This window comes from Lissotriton helveticus, chromosome 5_1 (genome assembly GCF_964261635.1).
Source record: "Lissotriton helveticus chromosome 5_1, aLisHel1.1, whole genome shotgun sequence".
Taxonomy (NCBI): Eukaryota; Metazoa; Chordata; class Amphibia; order Caudata; family Salamandridae; genus Lissotriton; species Lissotriton helveticus.
Genome location: NC_136065.1, coordinates 99,132,749 through 99,158,451, shown reverse-complemented (window position 1 = coordinate 99,158,451; position 25,703 = coordinate 99,132,749). Strand labels below are relative to the sequence as shown.

General features: G+C 45.4%; 1 protein-coding gene across 2 annotated transcripts in view; it reads left to right on the top strand.

Annotated features, from left to right (window-relative positions):
* The window catches only part of LOC144754217 (E3 ubiquitin-protein ligase TRIM7-like), a 376,582-nt gene that overhangs the window by 13,880 nt on the left and 336,999 nt on the right, over nt 1-25,703 (top strand). For both annotated transcript variants that reach the window (XM_078641804.1, XM_078641803.1), the window contains exon 2: nt 12,272-12,367. The gene's annotated coding sequence lies outside the window, so the exon portion shown is untranslated. The remainder of the gene's footprint in view (nt 1-12,271; nt 12,368-25,703) is intronic.

Here is a 25,703-nt window from a genome sequence, read left to right as displayed (position 1 = left end):
TTTGAACCTATAGGGCTGGAGGGAAAGGAACCATCTGAGGACACGGTTGTTGTGTCCTCGATTTCGGGCCATCCAGGCCAGGGGGGCATGGTCTGTGTACAACACGAATTCCCTTCCCTCGAGGTAATAGCGGAGACTATCCACGGCCCATTTTATAGCCAGAGCCTCCTTCTCAATACAGGCATAGTTCATTTCTCGGGGGTAGAGTTTCCGGCTTATGTACAATATGGGTTTTTCGTTTCCACAAGAGTCTCTTTGGGATAGGACGGCCCCCAACCCTTGGTCGGATGCATCCGTTTGTAGGATGAATGGTTGGCTGTAGTCAGGACTTACGAGGACGGGTTTTGATATCAGGGCCTGCTTTAGGCGTTCAAAGGCTTGTTTTACTGGGACCGCGGGATGCCGTAGGGCTTCTTCGGTTTTGTTACTTTTCTTCAAGAGGTCCGTCAGGGGAACAGCGGTTTGGGAGAAGTTAGGAATGAACCGTCTGTAATAGCCCAGTAGCCCCAGGAAGGCCCTTAGTTCTTTCTTGGTTGTGGGGAACGGTATGGACCGAATGGCTTCTATCTTGTTATCCTGGGGACGGATAAGACCTTCGCCCAGAAGATAGCCCAGATACTTGACACTTCGAGCGGCTAATGTCGTTTTAGTCGGGTTTATGGTGAATCCGCTGATACCCAGAGAAGTCACCACCGCTCGGAGGTGCCCCAGGTGTTGTTCCCATGAATTGCTGTGTATGACTATATCGTCCAAATAGGCTCCCGCATACTTGGAGTGTGGCTGTAGGACTCGGTTCATGGCTCGCTGGAAGGTTGCAGGGGCTCCGTGCAGTCCGAAAGGCATCACCCGGAATTGAAACAGGCCATCAGGGGTAGAGAAGGCGGTCTTCCTCTTGTCGTCTTCCTTCAGGGGTATCTGCCAGTACCCTTTGCATAAATCGAGCGTACTGATGTACTCTGCTGCGCCTATCCGTTCCACCATCTCGTCGACCCGTGGAAGGGGATAGGTATCAAATCGCGAGACTTTGTTTACTTCCCGAAAGTCAATGCAAAAACGCACCGAGCCGTCGGGTTTGGGGACCAGGACTATCGGCGAGTTCCAACTGCTGACCGATGGCTCGATAATGCCCATCTGCAGCATTTGTTCTGTCTCCTTCTTTATGATGTTTCTACGGGCCTCTGGGACACGATAAGGTCTTTGTCTCACGGTCACTCCGGGATCAGTCTGGATGGCGTGTTCCTCTGACTTCGCGTGTCCGGGAAGTGAGGAGAAGACGTTCCGTACAGGGGACAAGACGTGTCTTAATTCATTACGTAATGCAGGGAGCAGGTCCGAGTCAATGCATCCATCAAAGGGTAGAGGAGTATCCGTCTGGTCACTGGAGAGGACTGGGCGGGGACCTTCCCATTTTTTCAGGAGGTTGATATGATAGATCTGGCGAACACCTCGGGTTGGTTCGGTCTCGGTCTCGTAGGTCACTGGGGTCACCTGTCTGATGACGGGAAACGGACCCTGCCATTGTCCTAGGAGCTTGTGATCCGAGGACGGTAGGAGCAATAACACCAGCTCTCCGATCGCCAAGGTCCTCGTCCTGGCCCTCTTGTCGTACTGTTGTGTTTGGGTTGTTTGGGCTCTCTCCATGTTCTGTCGTACGATGTCTCGGATCTGGGTTAGGTGGGTTTTCAAATTGTCCACGTACTCGGGCAGGGGTCGGGTACGGTCGGGTTCCGCCTCCCAGGCCTCGCGAGCCATGTCCAACAGTGTACGGGGAGGCCTCCCATACAACAGCTCGTACGGGGAATAGCCGGTGCTGCTTTGTGTTTTGCACCGGATAGCAAATAAAGCCAGAGGCAGCATCTCTTCCCACCTCTTGCTTTCCAACCCCAAGAGCTTTTTAAGGGTGGCTTTCAGGGTGGCGTTGTAGCGTTCGACCAGGCCATCGGTCTGTGGGTGGTACGCCGAGGTTCTTATCTGCTTTATGCCTAACAGGGAGCATACCTGGCGCATTAAGGAAGATACAAACGGGGTCCCTTGATCTGTTAAGATTTCCCGGGGAAAACCCACCCGGGCAAAGATAGACAGCAGGGCTTTGGCTATATTTTGGGTGGTGGGTTGTTTCAGGGCGACGGCCTCTTGGAAGCGCGTAGCATAGTCCACCACCACCAAGGCGTACCTACAGCCGCTCCTGGATGGCAACATCGGACCTATAAGGTCCATCCCTATGCGACTGAAGGGTATGTCTATGAGGGGAAGAGGACGGAGGGGTACTTTAGGGGGTCGGTAGCGGCTGTTCTTCTGACAGATAGCACATTCCTTGCAGTATTGTTTCACTTGGCCATATACCCCGGGCCAGTAGAATTTCTCGAGTATTGCCTGTCCGGTCTTTTCCTCACCGAAATGGCCTCCCAGGAGATGGCTATGGGCCAGAAATAACACCTTGTCCCGGAAGGGACCAGGAATAAGTAATTGGGGTTTTTGTTGTGGTCCTGCCTTCCGATACAACAAGCCTCCAGAACGAAAGAAGTAGGGACATACATGTAGCGGGTCCTCGTTGTCTTTGGCCTGCCCCCAGGCATGCTGTAGCACTGGATCCTCCTGTTGGGCTGCCCGGAATTCACGGTCTGTCTCCCAGGGATGCAGCGCTTCTTGCACTGGATACGCTCCCACGTACCCTCTTCTTTCCTTTTTCTTCTGATTCTTGGTTTTATGCGGTCTCGTTGCTGTGGGGTTCTGGGTGGGTTGGTGCGCAAACGGAGCTTCTTTCCACCATTGTTCCAGGGAACAAGTAGTGTCTCGCAAAAGGAGAGGGAGACCACTGTAATCGCTGCCCAGGATTGCTTGTTCGGGCAGGTTCGGTATTAGTCCCACGGTCAGTGTCCTTTCACTGTCGGTGTTGGTCCGTACAGAGACCCGGGCTGTGGGGTAACTCTTAGTGTCTCCGTGTACACACTTGATGGCCACGGACCCTGTGACAGGTCCAACTGGAGTCGGCATGTCCTGAGGTCGCAAAACACTGTGTCTACATCCGGTGTCCGCTAGAGCCATCAGGGGGTGGTCGTTGATCTTAACCGGACACCTGAACGGTGGGGGTGAGGCTCCTGAGGTGAGGCATACATAAGCCCGGGACACACCCACCTCCATGGGCTCTTCCTTCTGCGGGCAATGACGAGCGATGTGACCGAACCCCCCACAGTGATAGCATTGAGGTCCGGGAGGGTGGGGTCGAGGCATCACTGGGTAGGGCACAAAAGGGACCGGATCCGGCTTCCGGGGGACAAGAGGTCGAGGGGAACGTATGTGACCGGTATGTGGGCCGCGAGGGAGGTGTTCCTCTTTCATTTTCTGCACTTCTTGGGCTTTGCTGTAGGCACTGGCTATTTCTACCGCCCTGTCCAGTGTCAAGTGTGCATGCTGGCGCACCCATTTTTGGGTGGCCGGGTGAAGAGAAGCGAGGAACTGTTCCAGATTGATTTTTGCCACGATCTCCTCTTTAGTGGCCGTAGCGGGTTTCAACCACCGAGTGGTCAGGTCCTGGATGCGGTAAGAGAGAGCCCGTGGGGTTTCTTGTGGCCCTTCTCGAACCTGTCTCAGGCGTATCCGGTAGGAGTCCTCATCAATCCCTAGGCGTTCGAGGATGCAGGTCTTAATGTCCGCATACGGGGTCAGCCCTTGCAGGTTGGCCTGTTGGTAGGCGGACTGTAGCTCACCAGTCAACAAAGGGCCCAAGTAATGGCCCCAGCGATCCACAGGCCAATTGGCTGCCTGTGCCAGTCGTTCAAAGTTAGTGAAGAAAAAGTCTGGATCTTCACCTGTTACGTATTTTTGTAGGACGACTGAAGGTAAGGGTGCCACGGGCCTCTGCTGCCCCATGGCCTCTGTGAGCTTCCCGAGGGCCTGATCTTGGGCCATGCCTTGCCCCTTCAGCACATCGTGCAGTTGACCACGGTCGTCCTCTGCAGTTTTCAGGAACTTTTCCATCATTTGTCCGAGCAGTTCCTGGCTGTCCGCCAGTTTCTTGACGGCGGCCTCCATGCCTCCAGGAAATCCCACTTCTGACACCAGTTGTGGAGTGTGGGCTTCGGCGGGCCGGAATAACAAGCGGGGAGGCCTGATATAGTGCGCTATGTTTAAGTGGTTTTATTGTTGACACAGTCCGGAGGAAACAGAGTCACAGGAAGGGGGCCACGGGGATCCTTGATGGGGTCCGGAGAAGAGAAGAAGTCGGGTCGGGAAGGGTGGTGGACGGCTTCTGACTGCTGGGCTGACGTCGTCCGGGCGGTGTGCGTCTTCCCTCTCAGCTGCTCCGTCGTGTCTGGGATGTTCGTTGGTGGGCCTCGGAGGTTTGGGGCGAGAGAAAACACAGAGCCGTTAGTCTGTCGCTCTCGGCAGTGGTAACTGCCACCGACACCGGGACGTGAGGCTACGGAAGAGGTGATAGTGGGGGAGGGCAGGAAGGGGAGGTGGAAGAGACCGAAGGATAGGGGGGAAAAAAGGGGTGACAGGGTGCTCTCTATGTGAACGGGGCCTATATATATATTTATAGTGTTATGGTGCTCAGGGTTGTGCGGCTTTACAATTATTTACAACTATCTACAAGAGGCACACGGAAACGGATGGTGGTTACTCACGTGGCCCGCCGCAACTCCCTGGTGAGTTGCGGCCGCTCTCCAGCCACCTCCTGGGGACTCCACCAGTCCTCAGTCCACACGTCGCCGTCGGCGTCCTCCTCCTCTTCTTCAGTTCGGCTTTCGTTCTCCTCGCTTCTCTCTCTCCGCTCCGGTTCCGTCCTTGCTGTCTCCTGCCACGAGTCCGCGGGTTGGAACCCCGTTCCTCGAGGTTCGATGGTTTTTCTACCTTCCGGGGCGTAGCCGTGGCCGGGACTTCCGGGGTCAGGGAGCACTGCTTCCGGGTTCCCGACTTCCGTATTCGAACCCTGGCGTACCTGTAGAGGATGAGAGACGGAAGAACTCCTAGGGAGAGGAAACAAGGCACATTCTGGGTTAGGCGAGCCCGCCCCCGCGCGAGTATGCCTCCCCGTTAAGGTAGGGACCGTGACCTTTTCACAGAGGATTATTGAGATTGTATGACAGATGTGTGGAATTTCTCTTTTATTTCCAGCCCTGTAGAAGTCATTGGGTGAGATGCCAAAAAGGACGAAACACGTGTTGACAGTAGGCAAGGAAAAATAAAGAGTTACAATGAATTTCTTATTTGAGAACTATTTGCAGAAATTGCTTGTACATTCACATATGCTTAAGGCTGTATAATTATCTAAAAGGTCGGCCAACCACTGAAGGACAGTACCTCTGACACCGATCTCATGCAGTCTGCTCATCACTATTGCATGAGAAACAATATCAAAGGCCGTTGCGGAGTCCAGCAGCACAAGCATAGCAGGGTCACCCACATCCAAAGAACGGAGGATGGAAGCAGTGACTGCGGCCAGTGCAGTCTGTGTGCTGTGGGCTGCTCTAAATCCCGATTGAGAAGGATCTAGATTTGCACGACCCTCCAAAAATGTCACGAGCTGTTTGTTTACACAGCGTTCGAGCACTTTCCCCAACAAAGTGTGGAAGGATATTGGACGATATTTAGCCAGGTTTTTTGCGGTCTGTGTTAGATTTGTTTTAAGTATGAGGAAGACCAGAGCTGTCTTCCAAGCAGATGGGAATATTGCTGACTCTAGAGAAAGGTTGAATAACGATAGGATGGAGAGAGATAGCCCTTTGAGTGTCAAAAGGGATGCTGTGCCAGATCCTAGGAGCATGAATGCAGAAAGATTGCTGTCTGTTTTTTTCCTTCTTGCGTTGTTTTGTCTCCATGCTATAAGTCTTGGTTGTTACCTGGATGTGGCTAGCTTGTTTGCCGGGTAAGCTGGGGTTCTTGTTATTGAGGACTTTATTAGTGATGCTTATGATCTAAGCTGGAAGTAGCAGCCACTGTAGGTCTTTTAATGTGGAATTGATCTGATCAAATTACTTCAAGCCATCGATGAGCGGCGCCGCTTCATATATGCTCTCTCTTAACAAAAGAGGGGGATGATAGGGCTGTTTAACGGGGTCCAGCGTACATACCCAGATACTGTAAGCTAAGAAGGGTACGCAGTTCCCCAAAAGGGGACAGGACAACGAGTGTGGAGGTGGAAGGAGGGGAATTCTCCTAAATGAAACTAAAGTCCTCACACACCCAAAAAAGCTAGGTGCTATGATGCTTCATCATAGGGACTTGCTCCTCGTCGGGTCGGCGGTGCAATACCCGACGGGCACCCATAAAGGGGCTCTTTAGCGGAGATCTTCAGTTGCTGCTGTATGGTGCCGTGGGTGTGAGTGCCCTAGGGGTGGGTGTAGATGTTAGTAAGTGATTTAAAAAAAGGTTGGATATTCCAAAAGAAGAGTTTAATGGAATGGTCATCCATCTTATGAAAAATACAAAAGAGTGGCTGCTCGCTGGCTCAATGGTCCAGGGGAGCAATGCTCAGCTCTAAAAATATGGTCGACATGTTTCGCGCTGAATGTTCATAAATGATACTGTGCATTTCTTCTGGACCTATAAAAAACTATCTACACACAGTGGTTAGGAGGAGGAGTACCTACCTATCATTAATCTTACGTGTGAGCATGTAGTCCCGCTAGGTCTAGTGGTAACCTAGACTGGGATGACAAAAGCAAACAACATAGAGATGGTAATCTGTAACAGGTATTGTATGGTCATCCTCACAGCCCCACAACAAGTAGTCCATCCAATAAGTGCATGTATGTAAATGCAATGCACTCATCGTTTAAAACAAATAATATTTAATAAAAACTCAAAATAACAGGAAGAGAACGCAATTCAAAATAATCTGAAACAAGTACATAGTAGGATGCCTCACCTAACTAGGTGGTAGCGCTTGCTTCTAAGGTTTGGTCAGCTCTTGACACCTCAGTGGATGGTGTCCTACACATAGGGGAGTAGAACAATAATTATGACATACATACGTTTCAGGTGTGCTAGGGTGGTGTTCGGGCAACCGTTGATCCGAGCCTTGCCTTTGTTCCTATGGGAAAGGACTTGTAAGTATGTTCTGAAGTCATCTTCCAGGAGAAACAATTTCACTTACTTCAAGCGAGAACATTGAAATCAACCTTTCTTAGTCTTCTTTGCAATGTGTTGCTTGAATGAGGGGATTGTGTCCAGGGAGGGGGTAAATCGTGGTAGGTTTAAGTTGGAGACCCCTGCCTAAATCTGGGGCTGTTTTGAGCTGTAGGGGTACAGAAAGAACTCTGTCTTGTTGGAGTTTAACTTTAGTACATTTGTTGACATCCAAAATGGGCGGGATTTGAAGATGTGTTTGAGTGAGGATATTTAAGGTAGAGTTGGGTATCATCTGTCTGTCAGAATGGATCTGAGAGATCCCATGTAGAAGTTAAAAACGAAGAGAGAAAGGATGGAGCTCTGAGGTACTTTGCAGGAGACAAGGATTTTCTATGATCTTGCAGAACATTTTTGCATGAACTGGTGCCAGTTGGTGAGGTAGGATGTGAACCATTTCAAGACCAGGTCTGAAAGTACCACTTGTTTTTTCAGGGTGTTGATCAAAGCTGGATGGTCGTCTGTGTCGAAGGCTGCAGAGAGGTCCAGGAACAGGACCATGATGTCAGGAGTTTTTCTTGTGGTTGATGAGGGTGTTTGGGTCTGTTTGGAGTGTGGCTGTCTAAGTAATGCTGCATGATCAGAAGACAGATTGGTAGTCCTTGTAGGAGAGTAGGATATGCTTCACATGGGTGCCCCCACTTTTTGCTGATGTTTCACTGTTTTTCGACTTTAGTCTGGCTGGGGCCCTGCTATCCAGAACCCCAGCCTAGCTGCTTCCTCTCTAAAATGGTATCCATGTACATTAGGTACATCCTTGATTGGTTCTGGAGTGCCCTTATAAGCCCCTAGTATATGGTATACTATGTACCAAGGGCATAGGTACCCCAGAGGCCTACCAGGGGCTGAAGCATGTATTATGCCACCCATGGGAAGCCCTCCAAAATGACACCACAGGTCTGCTACTGCAGCCTGGGTAAGGTGGTGCACGCACCCCTTACTGTGGTATAGGCTACCTATATCACTACCAATGCACACACATATAAAACCTATAAGTCACTCCTATGGCATGCCTTAACAATCCTGGAGGCAGAGTGCTTGGTTTTTGTGTGAGAGGGTACTCCTGCATGAGCAGAGCCCCTCTGCAACTTTTGGAGACAATCCTCTGATGCTGTTTGTGGTGCAGCCTGATCATATACTCTTAAGTGCATTATAACCTTGCGGTAAATGCTAACTTTGGAATGGCTGCACGGAAACATGGCGTGTTTGGTGTCAAACACCTTGGAATCATACCTCCCCAACAGTAACTGGTGGGGGAGGTATGATTCCTCCCTTCTAGAGGGAGAGACATGACTTTACCGGTACACCCGGTACCAGGTTGACTGAGCCCTGGCATCACAAAATGGATGCTGCTGCAACAGACACGGGTCTGGCCTCCTGCTGCTGACCGGAACTCTGGCAGTGGAGGCCTGGACAATAGGTTTCCTGTCACAGGGAGGTGTCACCACCTCCCCAGACAGGATAGAGTGTATTGGGGCTGGGCGGGAGCACTCTCGGGTGCTTTGAAGTCCTGCACTGGGGGCACATTTGGTGTCCCTGTGCATAGTCCAGTTCAAACTGGTTGCAGGGGCTACCTGCCCCTGCTCTGGTGTGAAACTGGACAAAGGAAATGGGTGTAGCCACCCCTCTTTCCGAACCCTCCCATAGATGGGTCCCCAGAGTATGTCCAACCACCTATCTTAGTATAAGTATAGGAACCCAGGCCTTAGGACTTTAGGTTATCCCTGGACGACACTCTGAACAAGAATCCTGGACCTTCAACGCTCTACTTGAAGATTAGAGGACTGAAGAATCTCCCTTGGAGTCAAGGAGTGACTCCCCTTCTTGGCAGGCACCTAAGAAGCAACTGTCCGGTCTGCATCGCCGAGGTGGATTTCCAGACTTCCCGAGGCTACTCTGAGTCCACAGCAAAGCTGGGGCCCATGGCTATCATGGGTGACGTGGAACTGTGACCTCTGGACACTGCAAACTTTTGCAAGTACAACATCTTCCTGGTCTCCCTTGAAGTTGTGCTTGAGCTCCGAGTAGCCCCCGCCAAGAGCGCCAAGAGCACCGACAGCACCGATGATCCCTGGCCTCCACTCCACGAGTGACCCGTGGGCCAGCTCCAAGTGCGATGGCTCAAGGCTCCTTCTCTATCTGTAGTCGGTTGGCTAGTGGGTCCACACAAAGGCAACTCTTCTTCTACTTGGGCTTTCCTTGTTTCTCCAGACATGCCCTGACTTACCCTCGCTAGGTGAGTCCCTCAGATCTCGCTGGTCAGCAACACAGTCCTTTCTCTGTTTCCACCCGACTTGCCGTTGCCAAGGCTTGTTGGGCCCAATCTGGTCGCCGACACCTCAGCACTCGAGAGACATTGTGGGACAGCCCGACTCCAGCTCCTGGTCATGGTCGACGCCTCCTGGACCTCGTGGCTGAAGAGTCAAGACGCCCGTCACTTCACCTGAAGCATCCAACATCGGTGGGCATTCGCCTATCGTGCCCCTGGTCACTGGCTAGTGACCCAGACTCTGTCCCCTCTGCTTTCAGGTCTTCTTCTTCCCCGATCCAAGCTTGGATCGCACCGGACACTCTTCACGGCAGCAGGACTTCTCCGAAAATCGCCATTGAGAACGACGGCAATTCCTGACACCAATTGACACGTATGCACCCGGCACCCCTCGGTGGGGTAACACTGATACCATGGTACTTACGTTACGTGGGTGTGGGCCCTAGAAACTCTTAAGTTCAAGGGGGTTAATTCGTAGTCCTCTTCATAGTGTCCCTAAACTCTTAATTTTCAACCGCAACTTGTCCCATAGAAGTTAACGTGGATTTGCGGCTGTGTTTGCAGTGCACGCGTCCCCTGTAGTTCTCCTGTGTCCCTACCTTGGGTGGTTCCTTGTGGTGCAAGCACTTCTACAGACTCTAGGCCTTGTGTCTAGCTCAGTCGCGGTTCTTATGACACTTTATTGATATATGGTCTGCTACTCTCCTAGGGCTCAGATGTGTATTTCTGCTATTACTGTTGATAACTAACTTGTAACTTATGTACTTCGAACTCTAGCCTCATAAAGAGACTAGAGGGGTGAGTTTTATCTTAAATACATATATTTTGAATATATACCTGGTGTAGTCTCCTTTCATTTGGTCATTCAAGAGATTATAGACTGGTAAAACAAGCTGCTTTACATTCCTTCAAGACTTAGCCTGAATACTGCTCTCCATAGCTACCACTAGGATAGCTTTCAATAAAGGTTGTCTTTAACCTATTCACCATAAGGGGTTGTTTGAAGTGGTACAAGGTGCCCACTTTAATTAGTGGACAGTATATACCAGGCCAACTTCTGCAAAGCTAATATTCTACAGGACTGTGAGAAGTGCTCCTGTATATTGTGGCAACTGCTTTCTTGTTGATCTTCCCTATAAATGGAAGGTGGTTAATGGGCCAGAAGTTTGTGAAGTTGGCTGGGCCCAGGGATTGTTTCTGTGGCAGTGGAAAGATCTGACTAGTCTTAACAGTACTTGAAAGTGTTCTATGGCTGAGGGAGATCTTGACAATGTGGTAGAAGGGCTTAAGGGACTCTCCTTGATGCAATTTGATGATGGATGAAGGAAGGGTCTCGTCTACATCGGAGGTTCCTTAGACTAGAGTATAGGATATTGGGGAGATCCATGCTTGACACTAGATTGAAGAAGATTCATTGGGTGGCTGGAAGCGGAGAAAGTGTGGTGGTGGTGATAATGTTGATCTGATTTGTTTGATGGCATTGAATTTGTCAACTGGTGCAGGGACTGTGGGTTCTGAGAGAGGCTTAGTTCAATGTTTGACCACTTGAAGAGAGTTTTGCTTTTGTTGGTTGCCTCAATGATGGTGGTTTTGTAGTAACAGAATTTAGCTGCTATGATGACGGATCTGCATTTAGAGTTAGTGTTTTTGGTAGGGTGTTTGGCTTCTCCTGGTTTCGTATGGCATGTTTGTTTACATTACGCTCTGACATCTGTGGTGGTCTAACGAGTCTGGCAAGTAATTGAATGTATTACAGAAGGGAGTCCCATGGAGTGGAAGGTAATTATTCTTGTTTTCGATTATCCTTGATACTCAGGTGTAGTATATGCATTGGTGGAGGGGATGGAACGGTGGTCTGTCCAGTTGAGGGTGTATAGGTGGTCGGTCCAGTTGAGGATGTAAAGGTGGTCAGTCCAGCTGAGGGCTATAGGTGTCTAGCCGCAGATATTCGGTGACACCGATAGAATGAAGCCTGGTGTGTTGACTTTGTGTTGGGTTATTGATGAGTTATTTCATTTCCAGTGTCTCTAGAAGTGTGAAGAAGGCTTCCTTCATGTGCTTTGTGTTGGTGGTGGAAGCCTTCGAAGAATGTGTGCGTTGAATGGAGGCAGTTAGTGCATACTAAGGAAGCTGTTTTGGAAGTTGATAGAGGTCAATAGCAGGAGAGGACCTTGAATGAGTTGGGTCTTGTAGAATTACTAAGAGTGAGGGTCAGAGTGTCCTGTGTGTGACTGCAAGCCTCCCTCGGCCTGGTTTGAGTGTGTGATCTATGTATGGAAGCATCTTATTTTAGGGATGAGGACGCCCAGGATGTGCGTGAAGGAGGGTGTGAACTAGGCTGAAGGTTGAAACTAGGTGGTATCACTGCGCAATATGCATTAATGAGCATCATATAAGAAATTCACAAATAATGTACCTTTTCCCATTATTTTAGCCAAAAATGCTTCCTGTTTATTCTTAATATATGGGCTGCATACATGAATATTGAACGTATAAAAATGTGTTTGATTAAATATTTTCCCATGGTTGTGTGTTGTTCTAAAATAAGTCATATTGTCTCTAGAACAAAGTTTGTTTTCTAAAGTAGAGTCAAATCTAAATCTTTCCATGCAGTAAGGCCTAAAGTGAGCACAGTTTCCTTCTAGGCAAGTACAGGACCAGAGAAGTGACAGTTGTCTGCCTCCTTGTCTGTGATATTTGTCGCTGGACTAGTACTTACAATCGGCATATGTGTGGCTGGTAGTTACAATATTAATGCATGACTGGTATATACAGTGTGACATGTGTGGCAGATACTGTAGTGATACTTTTTTGTATGTAAGACCTCCCTCTACAAATACACACATATTTCTTGCAATCTCATCTCTGCAGGTAAAACTTCAAGAGTGGCTGCGTTTTCTGAAGAAAGAGGAAGAATATATTCTGGAATTTAAAATCAAGGCAGAGAAACAATGTACAACCTTAAGGGTGAGTGGCTGCAGTGAGTGCTATATCTCCGTGTGCCTGTATATGTCTATGGCCATGTCTTTGTGTGTACACACAAAGGCTGATGAGTCACCCTAAAGACTGGGTCATGCCCCCCCAAATAAATATATTGACTGGAGTCACTGCATTTGTATATTGGAACAGAATCAGCCAAGGGCTTGTACTAAAATAAATAAAAACAAGAGTTACTCTTCTGACCTTAAGTTAGTACTTACATACTGGTGTGTATTTAGTGTATGTGTGCACAGATGTCGCATTAGCTTGCTGTGAGTAAATACCAGTGCATGTGTGTGTGTTTGTGCACGCACCCGTATGTGTGTATGTGCATGTTCATGCTTAGGTGTACGTGTTTAATTATGTATTCATGTATGGATGGTCCTGGAGTTATTCATGGGAGTGCATGCATATCGACTCACCTATGTGTGCTTTTGTGGGCATGAACAAATGTTTCTGTGTGTCTTCTTCTGTGTGCGTCGGTCTGGAGTTATACTTAATTCTGTATATGTGTGTGTATGTGAGCTTGTGTGTGCATAGGTCTGGAGTTATACATCAGTGAGATTGCAAATGCATCTCTGTGTGAATATGTGTATGTATGGGTGTGCCTATGTGAGAGTGTGAATCTGCTGGGTTTGTGTAAACATAGTCTGGAGATATTCATCTGTGAATGTGTACTACTGAGGTCATTTGCCTCCTGAGGTCTGACCTTCTATGGCTCGAAACTGAGCCAAGGGCTTCTCTTTCTGCACTTGACTTCTGGGATATCGCGATCGAGCAGTCAAAGGCTTCTCACGGAGATAGAGGGTGGTGCATGCACTCAGAACTCAACAGTCAAAAATACAGACACCATAATGTTATGTCTAGCCCCAGTTTAAATAAATGAAGTCCTTTAATCCCCAATAAAAGGAAATACCACACAGTTCAATAAAGATACAGGGTTGCAATGTACAAGCACCCAAAAAGCACAGCACCCCATCTAGTGCCCTTCTCCCTCTGCAGAATTGTTATTGTCTAGGGTCTCCTGTATGTTCTCAGCGCCCGATACCCTCATAGGTGATTAGCCGTGCTCTATAAATACTGTTTGATTGGTTGATGTCATATGGGAATAATGTTTATTCAAACATAGACTCAGTTTGCTCTGGGTCTCCCCACTGGCTGCTGCGTACATCAGTTCAATGGCTTTTGCCTCAAAGGGTTCACACGGGCAAAAACTGTATTGCTCAGACTGCAGATTTCTCTGCCTTGCTATACCTACTCTGTGGTGGCGTGCTCGGAGTACCCATTCCTGTATCAGCAGATTCAGCTATGCGGATCTGTAGGGAAGCCTCATTTGCGACAAAGACTGCCCCCGATAATCAGTTTGTGTTACCAAGAAGGGTATGCCCAATTAATATCCCTGGGACCTGGGTTATAGTAGTACATAGAGAAGGGGTCCCAGTACAGATTCCTTAACAAGAACAATACTCAAACAGACATTTATAAACAAACTAAACAAGGACCAAGTACGTAGATTCACTGTTATTTTATCACAATGAATCAGAAGGTTAAATCTTAGAAGGTTAAATCTTGCATAAACATTACATTATTGTTCAAAAGCGACAAAAAAGTGCCCCAAGGTGAGAGGGGGGAGGGAAACAAGATCAGTGCAAATTATGTGCAGGGATTGAAGGGAATTCAGGAAAAGTGCTGGTCAAGCGATCCTTGTCTATAAACAAATACAAATTGCTGGCTTCCACATGGAGCCACAGTCAAAACATCGAATGTTTAACAATTTCTAAAGTGCCATGTATTAATAGCCATCGTGAACAGATTCAAACTGAGGCGTGCACTGGCAAGTTCGAAGGTTGTCGACGTTTCGACCCCAATGAAGTTCTAGGTAACGGTGAAACCTTAAAGGGGGGGTCTTCCTCAGGACAGGGGGATGCGGGTAATGGGGGCCAAGGACCTAAGGTATAATTCAAAGGGGAGTCAATAAATGAGAGAGCACAGCAAGGAAAACCATTAGGTTTAAAAAGGGGGAGAAAGATTTACCGTGACAAGGTGTTTCACAGTGAGGAATGCATGGTGATGTGGGCGCATGGGCTCCAAAGTGATGAGAAACGGCAAAGAGGAAAAAAGAAGAAAACCGGGCTCAGCGACCTCGGTAATCATGGTACATAAAGGGTTCTGTACCTTCAGTTGCCAGTAGGTACTTACTGGTCATGTAGTAGGTCTCAATCCTACGTGGGGAAAATTCCACTATAAAGCCTCCGAGTTCGGTCAGCACAGTCAAAATATCTGGGGATTTAAAAAGAAAACAAAGACTCAACCCTTCGTTAAAAGCCGAACTCCCTAAAAATTTGTCAAAACAAGAATACACACTCAACATTAGCGAGAGTGTCAGTGAGTAAATTGCAATGGTCAGACTGCCATACCTGAGGTCATGAATCTCTCAGTACATAAGGTCCCAGTGCCGTGTCCGTGGTATTACAGAGAAACCGCGGACTGACAGGGCCGTTTATATGCATGCCGAGAGAGATGCTCAGCGTGTGCACGTTGGTTCACGCAGGATGCGTGAAACTCAGGGGGTAGCCAGTGAGGAAAGAATTCTCAGCCCCGGGGTGATTATGGGAAGAAACTGGGTGTGGGTGCATAACCAGTTGCAGTCGATAATATAAGATCGTTGATCATGATTTGAAAACGTGTACCCAGGAAGGGAAAAACCGGGACATATAGATGACTAGGAGAGAGCAAAAATATTTCTTAGCCATCAATGTGTAAAACTCTTCCTTTCATGGAACCAGAACCTGAGCCAACAGGGATAAGGATAACAAAAAACCCTGGAAAAGTAGAGATGAAAAAGGAGGAGGTGAATGTAGAACTAGTGGAGCAAGAATACCAAGTTGATCAAGACTTATCAGCATCTATAAATCTTGCAGCTGGAAAAGATGAAACCCTACAATCTCCCAGTAGTTTCCAAAACCAGTCAGATGCGTTTGAATTAAAATTGACATTTGTGCCCGAATATTCAACCAAAGGAAGGCAAGAGATTCTGAACCGAGGGAACTTGTTAAGGCTGTTTAAAGAAATCCCAGAATTAAATGGAATATCCTCACAAGACTTAACAGCTGTGGAATTTCAACAAAAAAGATCAACTCCAGACATTGAAGAATCCTTGACAGCTCGGTCCTCAAACGAAATAGTGGACAAGATATATTCCATGAGATCAAGATTCGGAGCCTGGGGAATCATGCTGATGCTACATAAACACCCAAGGTACCCCATCCCCTCCTAAACATTTCAAGAAACTTAAAAAAGGAAAACACATTCGGGAGTGGTGCTCGATCCATCATGCCTGTAATGCCTTCCAACGTAAATGGGGCCAATATATCAGCAAGCCCACTAAATGCGCAAAGCCGGACATTGGCCAGTTTGGATTGGTCTTGGGTGCCAAAGGCGTTAAGTAAAAAGCATACCTAATGAAGAGCTAAAACCAATAACGGAAGAAGAGACACAGGACCAGAACTGGGAGGAAAAAAGGCCGGACAGTATTATGATCTGCTCATGGAATGTCCACGGATTTAAAGATATGGGCCATGACAATGAAACTCTATCCTTTTTCTGACAACAAGACATAATTCTGCTTCAGGAAAATTGGAATATGGCTCCAGCTTCAATTCCAGGATTTCAAGAACACCACATTCTTGCAGAAAGATTTTCAATCTTCGGGCATCCGCAAGGCGGCTTATCGATATATGGTGCCCAAAAGTATGACTGGTCAACTGAAGAACTGGATGCTGGGGTTAATTGGGTTCAAGTGATCAAAATTAGTGGTAAATCCCCGCTTAATAATTTAAAGTGGCAACTGCCACTAATTAATATTTACATTCACCCAGAGAGAATGACCCAGAAAGAAAAATACACTACTTTAATGACCTTGATAAAAACAAAGCAAAGATCTCAAGAGCGATGCCCATATGTTCATCTCAGGAGACTTCAAGTGTAATCTCATAACCAAAAATCGGAATTAAAGAAAGAGGCTAGAGAACTGGGGAGCATGAATAATAACAAATTAATTAGAATGCCTTGGACTGACAATTTTAAACGGTAACACAAAGGTAGACTCACCAGTGGCAATAACATACTTGAGTGGAAAAGTTAGTTCAACAATAGACATCACAATTATTAGCATTAAGTTAGTCCCTTGTATTGATACATTTCAAATCGACCTGTGTATCGAAAGCGATCACTTCCCCCAAATGACGAGAATGAACATCTGTCTCACACGGGCCCAAAAAACAAATTACCTTATACAACATGCAGAAAAGTTTAACCTAAAAAAATTAAAATGGAGGGGTGTGGACTTGAAAAGCATTCAGGAGGCAGTCAGGGATCATGTGAGCAAACTGGGGCCACGGATAGAGGAGGAACATGTAAAAAACTGGGAACAGCTGGCCCTGGCCTCATCTGAAAATTTGCAGTCATTCAGGGTAGCCAAAAAAGATTAAACACCAGGAGGGAACCATGGTTCAATATTAAACTACGAGACCAAAAGAGAAGGATTGCACGAGAGGTACGATTACAAACACGGGCGGTAAGAATGGGTAGAAAAAACAATGAAAGTAAACTGAAGGAAATAAAGAACGCTTATAGGAAGATGCTGAGGAATGCAAAAATAGCATATATGGAAACCATCTGGACAAAATTACTGCGTGCATGTAAACTGCCAAATAGCATGGACTTCTGGGGCATTATAAATAATTTGACTAAAGGAGCAAGACTACAACAAGAAGCAAGAATTGGAGACAAAATGTGGACTCAACATGTGCGAAATATGTATAGTAGCACGGAATTAGGGGCCGTAAAAGGGCCCGAGAGCCGTCCCCCGAACTGAAAAAAACACAAACAATATCCAGTCAGGACAGGGTGGAATGCAAAGACACAGGACTAGAAATATGTAGTAATGAACAAAATACCCTGACCGACATTAAACAACTATGAGGTATAATACATAAACTTAGGACCGAGGGAGCAGCAGATGGGCTGCCCAATGCGCTTTTTAAGAATGACCTAGATTTCTGGTCGGAGCCTCTTATGCCTCTCTTTAATCAGATTTATACGCAGACCAACGCCCCGATTCCTGGAAAGGGAATATAAACCATCCAATATTTAAATAGGGAGATCATTGTAAGCCAGGAAACTACAGGCTGATATTTCTTATTGATGTAGAGGCCAAGCTCGACGCTTCTGGTCTCCTAGTCCAGCATCGAGATTGGATGGACGAAAAGAACATAATTCCCAAGTTCCAAACGGGCTTTAGGCAAGGGATGGGTACAATAACACATTTGGCCACCTTTGCGCTTTTAACAGAAAAAGAGGTAAAAAAGAGAACACGGCTGTATGCATGTTTTGTTGATATAAAATCCGCCTTTGATTGAGTGAGTAGAAAGCGTCTCTGGGAAAAACTAAACGCATGGGGATTGCCGAGTCCATTAATGAATGAAATAATTGCCCTATATAGTGACACCTGGGCACGAGTGAAGTTAGGTGGCGGATGCAGTAGAACCTCGAGCATCCACACGCAGCAAGGTCCAAAACAAGGCTGCGTCTTAGCGCCAAGCCTATTCAATTTGTTTTTTTCAGATATCAGTAAATATATGGAAGCAGACGATTGTCATCTGCCGAATATGGTAAACAAGCCGATTTTCTTTTTACAGTACGCGGACAACATCGTAGTATTGAGCCAACCCCCCATTGGACTACAAAGAGCGATAAATAACCTGGTATCCTATTTGGACCAGGAAAACTTGGAACTAAATAAAGAAAAAAAACAAAGTCATTTGCCTAGTGGATACCAAATAAATTAAGTTTAAATGGTCCGTGAAAGGGGCAACTGTGGAAGAGCAAGGGTCCAACAAATATCTTGGCATTACAATAGGGCATGGCATAACACACAAAGAACATAAATTGGCCATGAAAGCCAGAGCACAAGTGCTAATCTTTGCATACAGATTACTAACAAAAATAATAATAGATTGCCCGAATCATAACCACCTCTTAATAGTGATGGCTGCGCAAATTGTGCCCACCATGTCATATGGCTTAGTTACTTGGTGCTCAAGGAGGCTGACTTATTAAATGATCTTCAGACGAAGATTTCCAAGGGCATTTTCAATCTGTCAAAGTCTGCCTCACCGTCACACGTCCGGCTGGAATTCGGCCTCCAGAATCAGAAATTCAGGTGCTTGAGCGGGTTTATCAAGTTATGCCAGAAATTCCGCTCCTCTGATCCAGACACAATGAACAGCTTATGCTGGGAAGAAAGTAAGTACCAGATGGACCAAGAAACACTGAGCTCATGGGGAAGTTATTAACATCACTGGCCGACCTGGAAATACAAACAGCATGGGAACATAGGGCAGATAAAGCAAGCATCAGTAAAACGGTCAATGATGCAGCAAAAAAGAAATCCTTTCTGGAAGATTAAAAAAAATTTCCAAACGTCAGCATGGGTGGACTGTCATCCCCTCTTATAAATCTTTAAAGCCGTAAGCATATTTAACATCTCATTTTAACCTGTAGTTAAAGAAGAGCTATAGCGACAACCGGATGGGTCTGCAGGATTCAAAAGACCTACAGCCATCCTGGAAAAACATCCAACAAACAGCGCAGTGTCGACTATGGGCTTTTACAAGGAATCTTTAACTCATCTACTAGGTGTATGCCCAGTAATCATGGTCCTAAGGAGACAGTACTTAAAATCCATTTTTAACGAACTGAATATTCGCACGTGCAGGCAAGCCATGATACGCTGGTTGGATGTTTCTTTATAATCTTGGCCTGCCGGGGAGTAAAATACCTGGCAGAGGTAAGAAAACTTTTACGGCAAGCCTATCTGGTGGAAAACAAAGAAGTATGACCGACCAGGCATGGGCCCGCTGACCCACCTGCGTAATAAATGGACTGAATGTAAAACATATCAAGAGTCTATACAGTTAGCAGGACCTCAGAAGTTATTTTTTGTTTTTTTTTAAACATTTTACTTTCTTCCAGGATCCTGCTATTTTTCAGGACTTTCTAATTAGCTCGCTTATTGTTTTAAAAAATTTTGAATAGGCAGTACATCATTTAGTTTTACATTGTGTTGACTCACTGATAGTATGTTTTTCATGTTATCATTCACCAGAGTGGGAGTGACAATATAACAGCAAGCTCCAAAAGCACTATCATGGTTCTAGCAAGGAAAACAACGTACTTAGTCAACATCCTTACAATGCAATTCATAGCATTTTATGCCGATGGTTAAACACATGCACTTTTACTAAATAACCAATGGGATATTATCAATGTTGTCGAGTTTTAACTGTGAATGTAAAGATATATTTTTATTTTTGGAAATTTGTAAAGATTTTAATTAATCATACAATAAACTTTGAATTGACTTGATCCTCTACCTGCATACTAGTAGCATATATAGAAGCACAACCGTCCACCTGTATACAATCAACATATACGGGAACACAACCCTCTACCTGTATAGTATTGACACAACACATGAGCGTGACACAGCACCTGAGCATACCTGACTACCTATATACTAGTAACACACCACATGGGCACAACTCTCTGCCTGTATACTAGTGACACACCACAGAAGCACAACCCTTCACCCGTATACTTGTAACACAGCACAAGAGCCCAACTCCTCTACCTGTATACTACTTACACCTAAAAGAGCACAACCATCAACCTGTATACTATTGACACATACAGGAGCACAATCCTCCTACCTGCATACTAGTGGCATATATAGGAGCACAACCGTCAACCTGTATACAAGCAACATATACAGGAGCACAACCATCTGCCTGTATACAATTGTCACACCATAGGAGCACAACCCTCTACCTGTATAGTATTGACACATCATATGAGCGTGACACAGCACCTGAGCACAACTGTCTACCTATATACTAGTGACACACCACAGAAGCACAACCGTCACAGAAGCACAACCCTCTACCTGAATACTAATGACACATCACAGGAGCACAACCCTCTACCTGAAAAGTAGTGACACATATGAGGAGCACTACCCTCTAACTCTATTACTAATGGCACAGCAACACAATCCTCCACCTGTATTATAGTGAGACATCACAGGAGTGCAACCTTCCACCAGCATACTTGTGACACATTACAGAGTCGCAGCCCTCTGCCTTTTAAATCTTCAAATATCATAGTGCAAGTCATCTTTGCCTTCCAGCTCTGAATTGAAGAATAAAAGATCGTGTAATCGTCCAAGAAATGGAGAGAAAAACTGTCCTCTCTTAAGCAAAATATACACACAATTGATGGTCGAACTGCAGAACAAATCAAAACATTCACCCCCAGTCAAGAGATCTGGGTTAAATCCATCATTCTTTTGCTCACCATGCCATCCCAGTTTCGACCTGGCCATATGTAAATCAGTCTTTGCATAATATTTATAGTTTATGACTCGATGTACAGTTCAAATTTTGAAAGTTTTCATACAATACAAAGTTAGCAGCTTTTGACAGTAATAAGAAGTTAAAAAACACCTGGATAAAACAATTTTTGGAATAAAAACGTAGTTAAAACATGCTGACAGTTTATCCAGACAGAGAATAGTCAAGTGACTAGCAGTCTCTGTCTAATCGACCATGCCCATCCAAGATATTTGGCAGTGCCTATTGATATCCATATCACAGTGCTAGTACATATAATACGCAAGGCAACTGTACTACTGGTAGTCCCTAAATTCTTGCACATCGGTTTTAACCATACTCGTCTTGGGTCCGCATAAGCTGCGCAAGCAAATAAAAAATGACCAGTTGTTTCTTTATTTATTTATGGTTTGTATAGCGCTAGAATCACTCCATCAGGCGTATCTCTGCGCTTTTGACCGGTAACTCCACGAACTTATTGATATACTGAGAGATGTTTAGATTTGATTTTTGAATAAAATGGTTTTTAGTTGCTTACGAAATGTTAAATGTTCATTACATTGTCGTAAGGTCAGAGGCAGTTTGTTCCACATCTTTGGTCCTAGAGTGGATAGAGCTCTACCTCCATGCCTGGCCTTTTTGACCTGGGGGACCACAAGTAAAGAGTTGGTACTAGATCTGAGGGACCGCGCTGGGACATAAGAAACAAATCTCCGTTCGAGATAAGTAGGTCCCTGTCCGTTCAGACACTTGTGGATTAAACAGCAAATTTTAAATTTGGCCCTTTGTCTGACTGGGAGCCAGTGCAGTTGCTCAAGAAGGGGTTTGGAGGGAGTTCTCGGAGGAGCATTCAGAACAAGGCGAGCTGCCGTGTTCTGGATGACCTGCAATTTGTCTAGCACTCCTTCATTGGCTGAGATTAACAGACCATTGCAGTAGTCTATCCGACTCAGTACAAGTGCTTGCACCAAGGTTTTCCTCACTGAGTTAGGTAGAAGCGGGAAGACCTTGCGAAGCAGGCCGATGGTGTGGAAGCATATCCCTGCTATGTAACTGGTATGCTGTTTAAGAGACAGGTCTTGGTCCAGTCGAATGCCCAAGTTCTTCACAATCTTCTTGGGTTCAGGGACAGCCCCCAGCTCAGCAGGCCACCAATCCGGAGTCCAGAGTATCTTAGCTTCTCCAAACAGCATGATCTCTGTCTTGCTGACATTACATTGGAGGTAGTTGGAAGACATCCAATGTGCTACTGCTTTCATGCCAGCTGAAAAAGAGTTCTTAACTTCGGCGGAAAGAGATTTGAAGGGAAACAGGAGTTGAGTGTCATCTGCGTAGGATACGGGGACAAATCCGTATCTACGCAGCACTCCTGCCAGGGGGGCCACATAGATATTGAAGAGTGTAGGGCTCAGACATGAGCCCTGTGGCACCCCCTTAGAAATCTCAATTTCCGCCGAGCGATATGTGCCCATGGTGACTCTCTGGGTACGATCAGCTAAGAAACTCTTTAGCCATTCCAGGGCTTTGTTCTTAAGGCCAGCGCTCGACAACCGTTGAATTAAGATGGAATGAGATACGGTGTCGAACGCTGCCGATAGATCTAATAGAACCAAGATGACTGATAGGCCCTTGTCCTGGTAGGCATGGAGATCATCAGTAACAGACAGCAAGGTGGATTCAGTACTGTATTTGGGGCGGAATCCAGATTGGGACTCATCCAAGGCATGAACGTGTTCAATATGTCTAGATAGATGTTGATTGACATATTTTTCTGTGACTTTCCCCAAGAAAGGAAGCAGAGAGATGGGTCTTAAATTTGTCAAGTCAGACCATGGTAGGGCGGTGTTCTTCCTCAAAGGTCTGACAAGAGCTCGCTTCCGTTCTTTGGGGACAGTGCCTGAGATGAGTGAAAGGTTCACTAGTTCTGTGATCAGTAGGCTAAGGTGTTCATCCAAAGTGGGTATTAGTCTGGCTGGTATAGCATCCTCTGGGCTGCCACTTTTGATTTGTTTTATAAGTCGCGATATTTCTTGAGATGAAACAGGGGGAAAGATATCCAGAGATTGTGAGTCTGGTGTAGAGTCAGGGGGGGTAGGTAATGGGTTCACCGAAGTAATAGTTGAAGCCTGATTAGTATATAAAATCTTATCGTAGATTTTATCTATTTTGTTGGTGAAGAAACATGAAATCTCCTTTGGAGGAACCACAAGCAGGGCAACTATCACTCAACCCACCTTCCCATTTAGCTGTCAAAAATCTAAGGGGGAGTGCACCTGCTCTCAGTTGAAATAAAAGTTTTCTATCGCCAGGTCTAGTTATAATATCCCAGTAGGGTTCCAGAGAAGGATACAGCTTAGCCACTAAAAATACTTTGGCCATAGATACTGTACTAGAACTACTCCAACCCCGGGAGGCTACCTTTTCCCAATAAATTTCTTTTAAAGCACTTTTAGTAGGGAATGATGCTCCTGCTGGGTCTAGACAAAGCGAACTCATTCCAAGCTCAATCAGAATTGCTTTCAGCGATTTGAGCCACCCGATTTTATGGAATATATCGGCTTTGATAATGTCTAGAAACCCCTCAGCGTAATGGGATAGCTCAGGCATGGTCCAAAGCCTTCTCCAGTACAGAATCGGTCGAAGCCTGGCCAGGTCAGTAACCGCTTTTCTGCCCAGATCGTACCTAAGGGGCAGCAAGGGAGTACTTTTGGGGACACCAGTTATTGCCCGGAAGAACAATATGTGTTGTATTTACGTGACTTAGATGTATTGGTATTACAAATAACAATGGCTTTTAAATTGTTTTTAAAAATGAATACTTAAATAAAAGTTATTGTAATTTATAATGGCAATAGCTTAAACTTTTGTAAACAACTTTTGTGAAGATTATGTTCAGTGTATTTTATTGTGACGAAAATCCAAGAACAGAAGTGAAATATTAACATGTTTTTGTGTTAAATGTAATAAAGCTTGAAACATTGAGAGAACATATTTGAACCAGTTGTTGTTGAATGGTTGCACAGATTGATGCTGTGGTGGCGCTGAGTGATGTTGTGGTTGCGACGAGTGATGCTGTGGTGAAGCGATAGATAGATAGAGTGAGGGCGATAGATAGATAGAGGGAGGGCGATAGATAGAGGGAGGGCGATAGATAGATAGAGGGAGGACGATAGATAGAGGGAGGGCAATAGATACAGAGTGAGGGAGGGCGATAGATAGATAGAGTGATGGTGATAGATAGATAGACAAATAGATAGAGTGAGGGTGATAAATAGATAGATATAGATAGATAGATAGATAGATAGATAGATAGATAGATAGATAGATAGATAGAGTGATAGCGATAGAGAGTGCAATAGTTGTTATGCTATATTTTGTTGTGTTTTATGATATGCCATACTTTGTTTTTTTATGCCATGCTATGTTTTGTTATGCTATGTTTTGTTGTGTTTTGTTATGCTAGGTTTTGTTTTTGTTTTGTTATGCTGTGCTTTGTTATGCTATGCTATGTTTTGTTTCGCTATTCTGTTTTGTTATGCTATGTTTTTCGTTGTGTTTTGTTATGCTATGCTGTTTTGTTATGCTATGCTATGTTTTGTTGTGCTATGCTATGCTTTGCTTTATTTTGTTATGCTATGCTTTTTTTTGTTATGCTATGCTATTTTTGTTATGCTATGCTATGTTGTGTTTTGTTATGCTATGCTATGTTATGCTATGCTATGTTGTGTTTTGTTATGCTATGCTATGTTTTATGTTATGCTATGGTTTGTTTTGGTATGCTGTGCTTTGTTATGCTATGCTGGGTTTTTTTGCTATGTTTTTTTATGCTATGTTTCGTTGTGTTTTGTTATGCTATGTTTTGGTATGCTATGCTATGTTTTATTATGCTAGGTTTTGTTTTGCGATGTTTTGTTGTGTTTTGTTATGCTATGCTATGTTTTGATATGCTATGCTTTGTTTTGTTGTACTATGTTTTGTTGTGCTATGTTTTGTTGTGTTTTTTAAGCTATGCTGTTTTGTTGTGTTTTGCTATGCTATGCTTTGTTAATCTATGCTATGTTTTGTTATGCTTTTTTATTGTGTTTTGTTAAGCTATGCTTTGTTATGCTAGATTTTATTTTGTTATGCTATGTTTTGTTTGTTATGCTATGCTATGTTATGTTATGCTATGTTTTGTTAGGCTATGCTATGTTTTGTTATGCTATGCTATGTTTTGGTATGCTTTGCTATGTTTTGTTATGCTTTGCTTTGTTATGCTATGCTATGTTTTGTGATGCTATGCTATGTTTTGTTATGCTATGCTATGCTTTCTGATGCTATGCTACGTTTTGTTATGCTATGCTATGTTTTGTTGTGTTTAATTATGCTATGTTTCGTTGTGCTTTGTTATGCTATGTTTTGTTGTCTTTTGTTATGCTATACTATGTTTTGTTATGCTATGCTATGTTTTGATTTGCTATGACATGTTTTGCTATTCTGGTGTGTGGTTGTGTGTGTGTGTGTGTGGTTGTGGGTGTGTGCGGTTGTGTGTGTGTGTGGGGTTGTGTGTGTGGGGTTGTGGGTGGGGGGTTGTGTATGTGGGGTTGTGTGTGTGGTTGTGTGCGTTTGTGTGGGTGTGGTTGTGTGGGTGTGTGTGGGTATGTGTGTGTGGTTGTGTGTGTGTATGGTTGTGTGTGTGGTTGTTTGTGTGTGGGGTTGTGTATGCGTGTGTGTGGTTGTGTGTGTGTGGCTGTGTGTGTGTGGTTGTGTGTGTGTGGTTGTGTGTGTGTGGTTGTGTGTGTGCGGTTGTGTGTGGGGGGTTGTGTGTGGGGGGTTTTGCATGTGTGGGGTTTTGCATGTGTGTAGTTGTGTGTTTGTGTGTGTGGGCGTTGTGT